The sequence below is a fragment of the Ursus maritimus genome, unplaced genomic scaffold (assembly GCF_017311325.1).
Source record: "Ursus maritimus isolate PB19 unplaced genomic scaffold, ASM1731132v1 scaffold_7, whole genome shotgun sequence".
Classification (NCBI taxonomy): domain Eukaryota; kingdom Metazoa; phylum Chordata; class Mammalia; order Carnivora; family Ursidae; genus Ursus; species Ursus maritimus.
In genome coordinates, this window is record NW_024426885.1 from 54,191,748 (window position 1) to 54,206,256 (window position 14,509).

The following is a 14,509-nucleotide window of genomic DNA, read 5'->3' on the forward strand; positions in this document are numbered from 1 at the left end:
CTGCTTACACGCGGAACCTGGCGTGTGAGAGGTGCTTGGTCCGTGCAAGCCATTTGTTGGCCGGATTTCGGCTCTGCAGCAGGTTATAAAATGCTAGGAGACTAGTTACTGGATACAGAAGGGACCTGAGAGAGCCCCTTCATTTTGTACAAAGGAAAGAGGTTCTGAAAGCCTGAGACAAAGGAGTCTGAGAAGAGCCCGCAAAGCGCTCCTCGGTTGTCCTCCCCCCCAGCCAACAGGAGGGGCGGGGACACTGGGGAGCCACTTCTGGGCTGGAGCAGGCCCGGGCCCCTGCGAGAGTGGCAGAAGGGAGGAAGGAAGGGAGCAGGAAGCAGATGCCAGGGGAGGGCGGAAACGGTGGTGGGAGAGGAGGTAGCTGGGCTGTCCCCTCCATTCAGAGGGTGCTCTGGGCTTGGTGGGGGGGGGAGGGGGAAGGGGGGTGAGACAGGAAGCGCCTGTGAGGCAGGAAGCGGCTGGCCGAGTCGTGTGCGGCATACTAGCGGTAGGCCTGGAGGTGGCTGGGCCAACAGACCTTCCTGGGGGACCGTACTCTCAAATGTACTCTGGAGGGCAGCGGGTGTCTGGGACCCCAAGGCTGCAGGCTGACTGAGTTGCAGCTGGGCCTGTGCCTGTTGGGGACTGGGGTGTGTGGTTACCGGGACAAGCTAATGCTGGAGTCCCGCAATGCATCCTGGACACCAGCATGTTCTGGGGCCCTGGGTGTGTCACATGATGTGCGTGAGGCCCAGAGGGATAGAAGATTGAGGTTTTGGGTTTTTTTCAGAAGTCAGTTCCTCTCCCAGCCAGCCTTACTCCAAGCACATCCCCAGTCCAGGCTCCGCTCCAGGGAGCTCTGGGCCCTAGTCCACCTGCGGAGATCAGAAGGCCCCTGATGCTGGGAACCTGTTCCCTATGACTGTGCAGTAGCAGGCCCCGAAATGAACTTGGGACTCCTGGACGGTGGGTAAGGAGGAGAGAGGATGTGTCTGAGAAGCACAATGGGGGATCCAGGATTTCTACTTAAGAGGGATTTAGGGGCAGCAAGGTGTCAGAGAGGGAGGCCAGGCCTTGTCTTGAGGCTGCATTTGCATTTGAAGGTGACCTTGAACTTTCATAGAGTCCAAAGCTACAGCTTTGGACCCAAGCTCTGTTCCAGCCTTGCTCCTGGGCCAGAAGTAGCTGGGCAGCTCCCAGCCTGAGCATGGATCTTTGACTCCTGGGCAATCTGCTGTCTAGAAAATTCTCTGTGAGCTCGGTTTTCCTCCTTGTAATTGTACCAGCTGGATCTCATTCGGCCAGCTGGAGCCAAAGGGCATCCATCTGCTCTCTGTCCTCAGGACAGCCCCGCCACCGTTAGCGTCAGCAGTGTGTCCCCCAGGTCGGCTCCAGGTGAACCCTTCCTTGGAACCATCCCTCGCCATGAGAACAGCATGGAGCAGAGCAGAAACGGTCCCTGGGGGGCCCTAAGATGTTTCTTCCGTAACCAGGCATATCTGGAATTTGTATGTCTTTTTCCCCTTAGACTACTGCTCTTGACCAGTGTCTCTCCTAAGCTCTGCTTGTTTACGCCGCGCCCCCCAAAGTGCAGGATTTTACATTTACCCTCTTAACCCTGTGTTAAGCTGCTGATATCTTTTTGTATCTTGATTCCAACATCACATTGTATTAGCTTTCTCTCCTGGCCTGTGTTTTCTGTAAATCTGATAAGTAACCTTCTGTGCCTTTACCCAAGCCACTGATAAGAGCATTAAACAAGACGTGGTCAAGTTCAGAGAAAGCCCCGTAGCCCCTAGAGAGCCCTCCAATTTGATATTGACTCATTCATTAGTCTCCTTGGACACAGTTGCTCAAGCAGCTATGGATCTGGCTGGCGTCCTGTCCACAGGGAAGTCTGAGAGTCTTTATCAGGCGTCCTCCTCAAACCCAGAAGTGTTAGGTCCACAAGTCTTCTGATTCATCCATCCAGGACCCGACAAAGGTGGGGGCTGAGAGGGTTTGGCATGACCTCCTCCTAGCAAATCCAGGCTGGTTTGTGATGCCCACGTGCCTCTCGATAGTTGTTTCCAATTACCTGCTTAGTGATCAGTATTCTGTCGGGACTAGCATAAAATTAATTTGTCTAACATTTCTGGAATCTACCTTTCTTTTCTTAGGAAAACCAGGATGTTTACTGACCTCCTTTTGCCCGTCTTTAGTTTTCCCTGATTTGTCAAGGATTGTCGTTTCAGGTTCTGGAAACAGATCCACTAGTTCTTCTAGAAGCTTCAAAGATAACTTTTCATGCTGGCAGACAAACTTATTTAAAGCCCTCGCTGCCTGAACACCATAAAGAAAGAACGTCCTTGTGTCTGGCTGTATAAACATCCTATCTATGAAAAAACACCTCTCCAAAATAAAAGCCAATTACAAACATGTTTGCCACAAATAGGACACGAGACTAATTTTTCTATCATACAAGAAGCTCTCGGAAATCAATAAAGAGTAGAAAATGAGTAGAGGATATGAATAAGCATTCTACAGAAACAAGAAATACAAAAGGCCAATAAACATGAAAATATGCTTAATCTCACGCAAAGGGAAAAGGCAAGGCTAAATCTATATAATATCAGACTAGCAAAAATTAAAATTGGATAAAACCTAGTGCCAGCAAGGACACGGAGAAATGGGCACTTGCATATATGGATAATGAGTGTGTAAATCACAGCAATATATTTAAAGGACAGCTGGATAATACCTATCACAAACGCAAATGCACGTGGTTTTGTCTTTAGGGCTTGATCACGTATCTCAAACACGTATGGACTAGGATATTTATTGCTGGATTGTAAAAACATTAGAAACAAAGATTTGTCACTAGGCAGCTGGTCACATTGACACAGCCAGAAAACGCACTATTCAGCCATTGGACAGGATGAAGTAGACCCACCTGGGCTGACCTGGAAAGAGCGTTGACACAGTAAGTGGGATAAAAGGTGCAGAACTGTCTGGAGGCACGATTTTATTTGTGTAAAAATAGTGTGTGTGCATGTGTGTGTGTGTGTGTGTGTGCGCGCGTGCCCCAGGCACGACTGAGGTTTGGAGAAGGGGAGAGAAATCTTATCTTTATATTATATCTCTGTATGCAGTTTTAATTTCTTTATGGATACCAAGTGTATGCATTTGTTTTATAGTTGTTTAAAAATTGCCACTTTGTCTCCGGCTGTCCCTACCGTTCAGGTGTTCACCGAGAGCGCATGTGTCAGGCTCCCGGTCATTCTCCTTAATGGAGAAGAACCCCAGATGGGACTCAAGATTCCTTCTTTCTCTGTCCTGGTTGAACTCAGCACCACCTGGACCTTCTAGTGACTCCAGGCTCTGAATTCGGTTAAAAGTCCTATTGTTGCCTTTATTTGTTTTCTTATTGTTTCGGTGAAGTTTTTTCTCCTCAATTTCTCCTCATTCTGGGCACGATCCTCCAAACTCTAAGGTTCATCTCAAACCTTTAAGTTTCCCAATGTTAGCTGTCTCTCTCCTTCCATCCTCTGCCTCGGTCCCTGGTAAACCTTAACTGATACTTTAGAAGTCTCTCCATTTCTTCTTTGATATCTTCTTTGTTTTCCTGGGTTGGAATCAGGGCACGGGATGTGGGACCATATCCATCTTTGCTCAGAAAGTTTTCATCTCCGCCTTCTTGAAGTGCAGGATATCTTTATTCAGCACAAACCTATCAGGCACCAGGGTACTAGGGAGCCACAGTGGGGATTAGAGGGAAGCCAGCCCTCAAAGGACTCCACCAGAAGCAGAGTGTATGCTGATGAATTATAATGTAGATTATTTAGAATTTCATTGCCCACAGTAATGCTCCAACACACCCTTGACTTCCCTTGCAGACATTGAAATCTCCTGTGGGGGGGCAAGGAAAATGGATCATCTGGCCTGCTTCCCCCATCCCACTCTTAATCTGATTGTAATGCTGGGGAGATAGTTTGAAAGGAAAGGGTGTTCCCATTCTGGTTCTTAGGAAACTCAGGGCACAAAGAGAGGGTAATTGGTAGGGACATGATTGTTCCTTTTCAGTTGAGGGTTAGAAAACAGAGTGATTAAATCTCTCTGAGTTTAGGAGGAAATGTGCCTGTGTGCGTGTGTGTGTGTGTGTGTGTGTGTGTGTGTGTGCGCGCGTGATCCTGAGTATGAGAACGAGGGAAAGTGTGCATGCTCTCGTGAAGCAGCGGGTGGAGAGGTGGTATAGGAATGTGGGGAGAGTGCAGGGTCCCTTCCCCCACTAGCATCAAAATTGCAGTAATCGAAGATTAAGTGCTGCTGACCCCCAGGAGACAAGCAGCGCTGTTTCCAAGGGAACCACAGGGCTCCATCAAGGCCCCTGAAAGGGAGGGTGAGCCGGATGAAGCAGCCCTTCCACCCCTCAGAGCAGCAGTTTGCACAGCAGAGCCCTGAGCCCGGCTTCGTTCAGCCTGCCGAGGGACCCTGGCCAGGTCACTTACCTCCAGGCTGGATGTTCACTGGCAAGGATGCCAGGGGCAGCTACAATCCCTTAGCAGGCCCGGGGTCCTAGGAGGACTGGGCTGGTGGCTAGGGAGCTTAGCTCTCTCCCCCCACACCCTGCCCAGATTTCTTTCTTTCTTTCTTTCTTTCTTTCTTTCTTTTTTTTTTTTAAGATTTTATTTATTTATTTGACAGAGAGAGAGACAGCCAGCAAGAGAGGGAACACAAGCAGGGGGAGTATAACAGGGAGAAGCAGGCTCCCAACAGAGGAGCCCGATGTGGGGCTCGATCCCAGGACTCTGGGATCACGCCCTGAGCCGAAGGCAGATGCTTAATGACTGAGCCACCCAGGCGCCCCTTGCCCAGATTTCGGAATGTGCTTGGGATCCTACCTTTGCCTCTCTGGGTGCTGCTTTCCCATTTGCACAATGAAGGCGCTGGACAAAGAGTCTCTAAGGAGCCCAGCAGCCCTATGACTCTCTCCTGAGAAAACTCCCCTCTCCTGTCACATCCAGACCTCCTGCCCCAAAGTGTGAGTGGAATGAAGGACCCAAGACAGCCATTCTGCTCGCCCATCTGCCCCTACCAAATGGCTCTAGCTGGACCATCTTCGTAGTGACCAATGCTTCCCCATCTTTAGAGAGTAAGGAGTCCTAAAGGCCAACTGTGTTTTTCTCAGCAGCTTCAAGCAGGAGCAAATGTGGGAGCTGAAATGTCAGGAGGGGCTCTGAGCTGAGGAGAAGGTGAGAAGGGCCCCCTCACTCCATAGCCCATTAGTAGGGCCACTGGAAAGTCAAGAGGGGAACCCACTTTTTTAAGATTTATTTATTTATTTGAGAGAGAGAGAACACACAGAGTGAGAGGGAGAAGCAGACTCCCCGCTGAGCAGAGAGCCTGACATGGGGCTCCATCCCAGGACCTCAGGATCATGACCCGAGCTGAAGGCAGATGCTTAGCCGACTGAGCCATCCAGGTGCCCTGAGAACCCACCTTCTGTGCAGGGAACCTTGGCCCATGGATCTGTCCCACCTGCACAGAACCCTCATAAGGCAGTTCAGACTCGGATGGTCCAGAGAGGTGTGGCAGTGCCGTGGAGTGGGAAGAGCCTGTGGACTCAGGCAGGCTGGTTTCACTTTCCGGCTCTCCTGCTTGCTGGTGCAGTGACTAGGGGCAGGTCCCCAAGCCTCAGCCTCCTCATCTGTAAAACGACAGCAATAAAGCCCACTTCACAGGGTGATTGTGAGGATGAGCGGAGATAAGTAAGTACCTAGAAGAATGCCTGGTGCATGGTAAGTACTCACCAAGTGGCATACTTTCTATTAAAAAGTGTTTTTATAGATCGTCCAGGTCAATGGTTCTCAACCCTGGGTGCACATTAGAACCACTAAAGGAGCTTCTAAAAAATGCCTGGGTCTGCCCCCAGGACATCCTGGGATGGGGTCCATCCTTCAATATTTAAAATGTTCCCCCGGAGATTTCTGTTTCTAGCCTAAGGGAATAATAGGAACTGAATTTCCCCTCCATCTTAAACAACTAGAAATCTGGGCAAAATACAGGATATGATGGTTTTCAGACATTGAACAACAGGCATGACATGACTGTAATTGCTTAGAGAAAGGAAATAAAGAAGGTGAGCCCTACAGGTTCATCAACTTCACTCTGAGTTAAGGAAACAGAAATTGAAGTTCCGAGAGACCAAGGTGGCTAGAATTTGTGGGGCAGAGTATTTGAGAGGTAAGAGCTGCAGAGAGCTGCAAGGCATTGCAAGGGGTCCTTGGGTCTTTGGTTAAGAACTCATCTGAGCACATGTGAAAGAAAGTTATCAGGAAAGGAACCACTAGAATGCAATGGACCAAACAATTTCCAGAGCTGAGACAGAGCTGAGAATTGTTCTTCACCCCAGCCAGAGGGGAAAAACCTTGTAATACAGATGATATCAGCTAGAGTCCCCAGAAAGGTATCATCTTAGTTGCAGGGCTAAATTAGCCCTAGGATGAAGGGTGCCCTGGAATCATCCTAAAAGAGACAAAATAACCCTTGAAAGGATTCAAACTATTTTCAAGTAACTGACTTGTGTTCAATAAAATAATTTAGGAATGTTTATAGGAATACATAAATACCCAGCACCCAGCAAGGTTCAATTCATAATGTCTGGCATCCAGCCAAAAATTACCAGGCGCATTAGTTTTCTATCTTGGCCATAACAAATTACCACGAACTCAGTGACTTCAAATAGCATTCAGTTATTTTCTCATGCTCTCTGTAGATCAGAAGTCTGGGCCCAACATAGCTCAGCTGGGTGCTCTGCTGAGTCTCACATGACTGAAATAAAAACGTCAGTCTGCTTAGTACTCCCCTGGAGCTTGGGAATGTCTTCCCAGCTTAACCTTACTTCCTGTGGCTGTAGGACTGAGGTCCCTGTTTCCATGTCAGCTAGGGGCTGCCCTCAGCTCCTTGAGGCTTCCCACGTTTCTTCTTATGAGAGGCAGTCTCTGTCTCCTAACCAGCAATGATGCATCAAGTTCTACTCGTGCTCTGAATCTCCCTGACTTCCTCTTCTGCTTCTGCTTTTAAAGACTCATGTGATTATGTTATGGTCACCCAGATAACCCAATATAATCTTCCTATTTTAAGGTCAAATCATTAGTAAGATTAATTACATCTGCAAAGCACCTTTTCCCATATAAGTTAATATATCCACAGCTCCCTGGATTAGAAGATAGAATCTTCTTGGAGGCCATAATTCTGCCAGGTATGCAATAAAGCAAGAAAATATGACCCATTCCAGGTGAAAATTCAAACATTAGAAATAGACCAGAAATGAGAGAACAAATTAGTGGACAAGGATATTAAAACAGCTATTGTGAATATGTTGCACACATTTAAAAAGATAGAGGGAAATATGGCCATGATGAAGAGAGAAATCGGGGCAACCAGGTGGCACAGTCCATTAAGCATTGGATTTGGTTTTGGCTCAAGTCATGATCTCAGGGTCGTGAGATCAAGCCCCACATCAGGCTCCATGCTCAGCGTGGAGTCTACTTGGGTTTCCTCTCTCCCTCTCCCACTGCCCCTCTCCCCATTCTTGTGCTCACGCTCTCTAAAATAAATCTCAAAAAAAATTGTGTGTGTGTATATATGTATATATATTTATAAACACACTCAAATGGAACTTTGAGAAATGAAAATTCAAGTTCATAAATTTCACTGTATTTTTAATATCTGAAAATACACTAGATGTGATTAACTACAGAGTAGATGCTGCTAAAGAAAGACGGTAAACTTGAAGACATAACAATCAAACAACGCAAAATGAAGCACACAGAGAGGAAAAAGAGTCAGTCTTAAATTTTGGCCATTCTAATCGGTACGTAGTAGTACTTAATTGTGGTTTTAATTTGCATTTCCCTAAGGACAGTGAGTCCAGGAATATCCTCCCCTTTTTTTTACAATGACCAAGTTGAGAACACTGAGATTGGCATCCACAATGAAACCCTGAACAGATTTGCACTTTCTTTCTCCAGTTCTCGATCTGTAGCAGGAATGCCCCTTCCTCGGCAGCAGGTGCACACGGCCATGGGTCAAGACTCCCTGCTTCATGGGAAAGCCTTGTTTGTCATTGTCACCACTGATTTGGACCATGCAACCCTTTCATTCTTCACCCAGAGCATCAACAGCAACTTCTGTGGCCATATGCTTCTCATAAAAGGTATGAAATTTGCATTCATTTTCCACTTCAATAAATTTCTGTCAGCCAGTACTGGGAGAGAGATGTCCAGCTTTATCTTGACTCAGCCTACCACCTCTGAGGTGCCACAAAAAAGAGCAGGGCCTGGAGTTATCTTTATGGGAAAAAATTCACTTTCTTTCATAGATATAAGGTAACTCAGGATATCAACTTCTTCTTAAGTGAGCTTTGCTCATTTGCATGTTTGAAGGAATTTATCCATCATCTAAGTTGTTGAATTTATTGTCATACACTTGTTTTTAAAAATAACATTCCTCGGGGCACCTGGGTGGCTCAGTCAGTTAAGCATCTGCCTTTGACTCAGGTCATGATCCTGGGGTCCTGGGATCGAGCCCCTGGGATTGAGCATTGGTCTCCCTGCTCAGCGGGAGCCTGCTTCTCCCTCTCCCTCTGCAGCTCCCCCTGCTTGTGCAGTAAAGGAATAACATTCCTTTACTATCCTTTTCATGTCTTATAATTTGTAGTGATATCACCTCTCTGGTTACTGATATTGGTCATTTATGTATTATCTTTTTTTTCCAATTAGTCTTGCTAGAATCTAGCAATTCCATTGACCCAAAAGAACAACTTTGGGTTTCATCAAATTTTTCTATTCTTTTTCTGTTCCCTGTTTCATTAATTTACACTATGATCTTTATTATTTTCTTTTTTTCTCCCTACTTTGGAGTTTACTTGCTCTTCTTTTTCTATTTTTTTTTTAAGGGAGAAGCTGAATTTATTAACTTGAGAACTTTATCCTTTTCCAACATGGGCATTTATTGTTACAAACTTTCCAAGTACTGTTTTAGCAGCATCCCACAAATTCTGATATGCTATCAAATACTGTCAAACACGCTGTCATGTCAAAAATGCTGTCTCTTTTTACAATTAGACTTTATTTTTACAGAAAAATTGAGAAGATAGTATGGAGAGGGTTTTCTCTTTGGTCTGAAATTTTCTTTGTCTTATATTAAAATAGCCACTCCAGCTTTCTTTTGTTTCATGTTAGCATGCCATTTCTTTTTCCATCTTTTTACTTTTAACCTAATTATGTCTTTATAGTTAAGGTGCATTTCTTATAGGCAGCATACAACTGGGTTTTGCTTTTTATTCAGATTGATAATTTCTGCCATTCAATTAGAGTGTTTAGACCATTTTGGATGTCTGGAAACATCTTGATTTTGTTTTTACTGGGCACAGAATTCTAAGTAGATAATTTTTTCCAGCAATTTGGAAGTTGTATTCCAGTGTCTTTTTGCTTTCAGTATTCTGGTGAGGGATCTACAACATTACCTTTGTCTTTTTTCCTCTGTATGTAAAGTGTCTTTTTCCCTCTGGCCATTTTTAAGATGTCCTCTTTATTATAAGTTTTGAGCAATTTGATTAAGATATGCCTTGTTCTCATTTTCTTTGTTTCTTGTTCTTGGAATTCATTTGGTTTCTTGGATTTGTGGCTCAATATTTTTCATCACATTTGATTTTTTTTAGCTATTATATCTTCAAATATTTTTTCTGTTCCCTCTACCCCATTTCTCCTCTCCTTTGCAGTTTCCAATTACTTATATGTTAGGCTGCTTGAGGTCCCACAGTTCAATCATACTCTTGCCATTTTTTATAGTTTTAATTTTGGATATTTTCTATTGCTATGCTTTCAGTTTCACTATTATTTCTTCTACTGTGCTTATTCTGTCATTAATCTCATCTCAGACATTGAGATTTTTTTTGTCTCAGACACTGTAGTTTTCAATCTAGATGTTCAATTTTTTAAAAACTATCATTCATGTATCTACTTAACTTTTTGAACATATAGGATATAGTTATAATAACTGTTTTAATGTCCTTGTCTGCTAATCCTAACATCTGTTGTCACTTCTAGGTCTGTTTCAGTTAATTGATTACTCTCTTCAATATGGATTGTGTTTTCCTGCTTTTGTGTATGCCTAGTAATCTTTTTTTTCTTCTACCTAGTAATGTCTGATGGGATCCCAGACATTACAAATTTTAAGTTAAGTGTTAAGTCCTGGGTATTTTTATAGTCCGATGTTATTTTTTTTCTGAGATTATGCAGCTAAGTTACTTGGAAAGTGTTTGATCCTTTGGAATCTTGCTTTCATGGTTTGCTAGGCAGATCTGGAGCAGCATTCAGATGGGGGCTAATGTTTCCCTATTACTAAGGTAAGAGCTTCCTGAGTATTCTACTCATGAATTATCAGTTTTTCCAGTCTGGCACGTGGGAAGAGGCACTATCTCTGGCTCTGTGTAACTTTGGACACTGTTGTCTAATCTTCTCATATTGTGAAATACGCATGCATACATGCACTGATCAGGACTCTCTGAATACGTAAGGGGCCCTCTGCAGATCTCCAGGATTCTCTCTCTGTGCAACATTTTTCTCTTTGCTATTCTGACTTGAGAATTCTAGCTGCCTTCATCTCACTGGATGCTTAGCTTTGTCTCCTCCATTCAAGGAATCCACTAGGCTCCACCTGGATTCCCCCTTCCTGTGCCATGGCCTGAAAACTCTTTCGAGGCAATAAGCCACAGCAATTGCAGGGCTGGCTTGGTTCATTTCATTTCTCAGAGATTATTCTCCTTTATTGCTTGATGTCTAGTGTCTTTTAAAGTGCTGCTTCTATATCATAAAGACCATAAACAGCCACACATTTAAATGATCACAGCCCCCTCCACTCATCCCCTGGTAACCACTAATATGCTTTCTGTCTCTGTGGATTTGCCAATTCTGGATATAGCATATAAAGGAATCATTCAATTATATGACCTTTAGTGTCTGGCTTCTTTCTTAGCATAATTAAATTTTTTTTTTTAAATTTTTACTTTTTAAATTCCAATATAATTAACTTACAGTGTTATATTAGTTTCAGGTACTTATGATAAAGTATGGAAACTAGAAACTAGAGAGTTTTTACACAAGAGTGTAGGTATACAACGTTGTGCACACACTAAATGCCACTGAATTGTGTACTTTATAATGGCTAATTCTGTGCTGTGTGAATTTTACCTCAATAAAAAATAAATACATAACTAATGCTAATAAATAAAACTATCACTTCTTGTATTGGGTCTGTTTTTTAAAAAAATTATTGTGCTGAGTGGGAGGGTAAATCTGGTCCCTGTTACTTTTTCTGTGGGCCTATAATTGACTATTCCAAGATAAAATAATGACAATGTTTTTAGGTTCAAAACTTGTAGAGATGGGATGCCTAGCTAGCTCAGTTGGTTAAGCATCTGACTCTTGATTTCGGCTCAGGTCATGATCTCAGAGTTATGAGATCTAGCCCTGCTTAAGATTCTTTTTCTCCCCCTCTCTCTGTCCCTCTTCCCCTACCTCTCTAAAAAAAATAGTAAATAAAAATAAAACATGTAGAAGTAACATGTATGGTGACAATCTACAAAGAATAGGGGAAGAGAAATGGAAGTAGATATCGTAAGGTTTTTACAGTATAAATGAAGTGGTACAATATTACTTGAAGGTAGACTGCGACAAATTGAACATGTATAATGCAGACTCAAGAGCAACAATGAAAAAATAAAACAAAAAGAAACCCCAAGTCTAATAAAAGGGAATGAAAACAACAAAGAACCATAAGACAAATGAGAAACAAATAGCAAGATGGTAAGTATAAACCAGTAATATATATAATTAAATTGAATATAAAATGATCTAAACATTCCAGTTGAAAGGCAGAACTTTTAAGATAGGGTAAAAAGGCAAAACACAACTATACATCATCTATAAAAAGCTTATTTTATATATGAAGACACAGGTTAAAACTAAAAAGATAAACAAATATATACAATTCAAACCTTAATCCAAAGAAATTTAGGGCGATTAAATAATACCAAGTAAACTTCAGAACAAGGAATATTACTGGGGATAAAGAGAGACATTTCATCATGATAAATAGGGCAATTAATCAAAAAGTCATTATAATCCTAAATATGTATGCACTGAGCATAGAGGTTCAAAATGCCTAAAACAACTTGAACTAAAAAAGGAAATAGACAAATCTACATAGTTGGAAATTTCAACATTCCTCTCTTAGTAATTGACAGAACAAGTACACAAAAAAAAAATCAGTAAGAATAGAAAAGAAGTTAACAACACCATCAATCAGCTTGACCTAATTGACATTTATGGAACACTCCATTCAACAGCAGCAGGATGTACATTCTTTTCAAGTGCTGGTGGAACACTTACCAAGAAGCAGCATATTCTGGACCATAAAATAGAATCAAGAAGATTGGACTCAAACAGAGCATGTTCTCTGAACACAACAGAAATAAATTTGAACTCAACAACAGAACGATATCTGGAAAAGCCCCCAATATCTGGTAATTAAAGAACATATCCTTAAATAAGCAATGGACCATATAAGAAATCACAAGGGAAATCAGAAGATATTTTGTATTGGTTGAAAATGAAAACAAAACATTTTAAGACATATGGGGCGCATCTCAAGCAGTGCTTAGAGGGAAATTTATAGCATTAAATGATTGTACTGGAAAAAGAAGAAAGGTCTTAAGTCAATATATTAAGTTTTCAAGAAACTAGAAAAAGAAGAGAAAATTAAATCAAAAGTAACCAAGAAAAAAGGAATAATAAAGACAATAGGAGAAATTTTTAAAAGTAGAAAGAGGGTGGGGCACCTGGGTGACTCAGTTGGTTAAGCATCTTCCTTCAGCTCAGGTCTTGATCTCATTGTCCTGGGATTGAGCCCCACATTGGGTTCCCTGCTCAGCTGGGAGTCTTCCTCTCCTTCTGCCTCTGTCACTCCTCTTGCTTGTGCTCTCTCACTCTGCTCTCTCTCTCTCTCAAATAAACAAATAAAATCTTAAAAAAAAGTAGAGGGTGATGTGAGAGGGTAAGAGAGAGAGTTCAAAAGCTGGTTCTTTAAAAATATCAATAAAACTGACAAATACTAATCATGGGAAAAAGAGGGGCGTTGTTAAAAGAAGAAACAAATTATCAAAATACAGAATAAAACAGAGACCATCATAGATGTTATAGATATTGAAAGGATAATATGAGAATATGATAAGTAAACTTTGGCCAATAAATTTGACTACTTAGATGAAATAGAGAAAATACTTTAAATGCACAAACCATCAAAGCTCACTCCAGAAAAGAAAGTTTCTCATTCTGATGAAGTCCAATTTATCTATTTTTTCTTTGGTTATTTATGCTTTTGGTGTCATAGCTAAGAAACTATTCCCTAATCTAAGGGCAAGAAAATTCACATCTATGTTTCCTTCAAAAAGTCTTACACTTTTAGCTTTCACATTTAGGTCTTTGATGCATTTTGGATTAATTTTTGTGTATGGCACAAGATAGGGTCCATTCATTATTTTGCATGTGGATATCCAGGTGTCCCAGCACCATTTAAAAAGGCTTTTCTTTTCCCACTGACTGATGTTCATATCCTTGTCGGAAATCAATTGGCCATAGATATATGGACTTATTTCTGAACTTTCTGTTATATTCTACTGATCTATATGTCTAGCCTTATGCCAGCACTACGCTGTTTTGATTACTGTAGCTTCATAGTAAGTTTTGAAATCAGGAAGTGTGAGTCCTCCAATTCTGTTCCTTTTAATCAACTTTGTCTTGATTATTCTGGGTCCCTTACATTTCCATATGAATTTTAGGATAAGATTGTCTATTTCTGCAAAAACAGTTTGAAATTTGATAGAAATTGCATTGAATCTGTAGATCAATTTAGAAAGTATTGTCATCCTAACAAATCAGGTCTTCTGATTCATGAACATGGGATGTCTTTCCATTAATTAGATCTTCTTTAACTTCTCTCAATAATGGTTTGTCATTTTTGGTGTGCAAGTAAGTATTCCATTTCTTTGGCTAAGTTTAGTCCTAAGTATTCTTTTTGTTATTATTATACATGGAATTGATTTCCTAATTTCATTTTCTGATTATTCTTTGCTGGTATACAGAAATATGGCTGATTTGTGTATATGGGCCTTGTGTCCTTCTTCTTTGCTGAAGTCATTCATTAATCTTAAGAGAGAGTGAGAGAGGGAGTGTGTGTGTGTGTGTGTGTGTGTGTGTGTATTCTTCAGTGTTTTATATACATGAGATCATGTCATCTATAAGTAGAGATAGCTTTACATCTTCCTTTCCAATCTGGATGCCTTTTGTTTCTTTATATGACCTAATTCCTCTGCTAGAACCTCCAGTACAATGTAGAAAAAGAAGTGGTAAAAGTGGACGTCCTTGTCTTGTTCCTGGTTTTAGAGCCCAAATCTATTTTTTAAATTGATTGT

The 14,509-nt window shown here is 41.9% G+C and overlaps 1 long non-coding RNA gene across 2 annotated transcripts in view; it reads left to right on the forward strand.

Annotated features, from left to right (window-relative positions):
• The first annotated feature begins 478 nt into the window (after positions 1-478).
• LOC103667801 overlaps positions 479-14,509 on the forward strand; it is a 31,126-nt gene continuing 17,095 nt past the window's right edge. For both annotated transcript variants that reach the window (XR_005833296.1, XR_005833295.1), the window contains exons 1-2: positions 479-2,956; positions 8,007-8,191. This is a non-coding gene — a long non-coding RNA (uncharacterized LOC103667801). The remainder of the gene's footprint in view (positions 2,957-8,006; positions 8,192-14,509) is intronic.